Below are 1,880 nucleotides of genomic sequence, written 5' to 3' on the forward strand. Positions count from 1 at the left end.
ATCTTTAGAATGATTATTAAAAATATCCTAATAAATAAAAAATGACGATTAAATTGTAACTATTTTTAAAAGAGTTAAACTCTAAAGTGGTCTCTGAGATTGGCGAGTTCCACCGATTTAGTCTTCGAAATCCTAATTGCACCAATTACATCCCTTAGATTGACAAAAATGCACCATATTAGTCCCTGACCCATTTTCTGTTAATAACGTGATGACGTGGCTTGATGATGTGGACTGTTAGTGATATGTGTCACTCCATGAGTTGGCCACGTGTAATGATATGATGATGTGTTGACTAGTAACAAGTGGCATGTTGACGTGGACAATTGTGTCACATCTCACAATGCTATTTGGCCACTATCAGTTTGTGCCATCCACGTGTCATCCGCTATGTCATCATTGTAGATGTATCAAATTGGTCTCTGACTTTGCATTAAGGTTCTCATTTTACTCCCTAAAATTGAATGTCGTGCACCAAACTAGTTCATTCACTAATTTTTTTATTTTTTATAAATTCAAAATTCTTAATATTTTTAAATGCATTAATCCATATTACCATTTGGTTTGGTATACAAATTAAGAGACCATGTACATTGTGCTGTCCAACCTGAAGATTCGGCATGCGCCTAAAGATCTGGTGAATTTCGACTCGTTTAAAAGTGATCCACTCAAAATTGAAAAAAAAAAATCACATCAGATTAGATTATCCAATCAAATTTGGGATGAGCTTAGATCACCCAGCCTAGAATAGATACTAAACCCTGCAATCTCTTTTCTTCCTGAAATCCTAATACTTAATTTGGTTCTACACTAGGATTCACTTTTCTCTCAATCTCCTAATCATCCCTCATCTTCTTCGAGCTCACAACATCACCTAGAAAGGCACCATCACTAGCTTCCCTCTACTATCTTTTTCTCCCATTCTCCGTGCTTCTCGCTGTGCCCCTAGAACCACCCATCACCTTCGTCTCTTATCAACATCTTCTTCTCATCGCTTCTTTTTATTGTTTGGCTACTTGCAATTCACCCATTGCTCGTGCTACTCGTCTCTTATTGCTTCGTTACCCACTCGTTGGATCTCAAGGTCTCATCTCATCGTGCCACCATGTTGTCATCTTATGCTCTCATCTCACGTTTTTCTCACAACGACCCCTTCTACCCCCTCTCTCTCTCGCAGGTTATAGTGATAGCCTCTCCCATGCAATTTTCTTTACAGCACTGCTCTGTTGTCATAAATATTAACTCTGCTTTTTTTCAGTATCAAATTTGGATTCTAATGGAGATGAGAAAGCGTGGAGATAGCGATTGGTGAGTAGCGGATGTGGTTTTTTTCTATACCGATGATGTATGACTCTTTGGACCTCGCCTTAAGTTCGTTTAGGCCCTACATTAGCTTGAGTAAGTGTAAAATATCAGTGTCTGAAGAAAAAATATTAAATCGGTTTATTATTGTTGTAGCACCTCTCAACACCAAACTTCTACAATCAAATTTAGAAAGGGGTAAAGGTTCTTTAACTCTTTCAAAAAGTATAAACCGGGAGTTTTATTTCTTGAGTTGTCTCTCTAGGATGGAGCAATTAGATTGATCCAAAAAGTAAAAGAATTTTTGAAAGTAAGAAAGTAAATTGTTCAGGAGTGACCCAGAACGATGGAATCTGGAATCTGACGAGGTTGATGAGCTTCACGACTTCTGGCTTTCGGAGTAAATAGTGGAGGAAACAACACTCTGGAGAGGTAGGGTTTTAGAGTTTTAGTGTATCATATCTGGAGGAGTCTAAGACTCTCTTTTATATATTCACTTTTTCCTCCCTACAATCCTCTAAATTAGACAAGATTTGATTTGTAATTGTATTCGGATCTCGATTAGCGATCTGTGTTGA

General features: G+C 37.6%; 1 long non-coding RNA gene across 1 annotated transcript; it reads left to right on the top strand.

Annotated features, from left to right (window-relative positions):
• LOC110268852 lies at nucleotides 644-1,519 on the top strand. The gene is made up of 2 exons (XR_002357450.1): nucleotides 644-1,177; nucleotides 1,259-1,519. It is a non-coding gene; the product is annotated as an uncharacterized LOC110268852 (long non-coding RNA).

Source organism: Arachis ipaensis, chromosome B02 (assembly GCF_000816755.2).
Source record: "Arachis ipaensis cultivar K30076 chromosome B02, Araip1.1, whole genome shotgun sequence".
In the NCBI taxonomy this organism is placed as follows: Eukaryota; Viridiplantae; Streptophyta; class Magnoliopsida; order Fabales; family Fabaceae; genus Arachis; species Arachis ipaensis.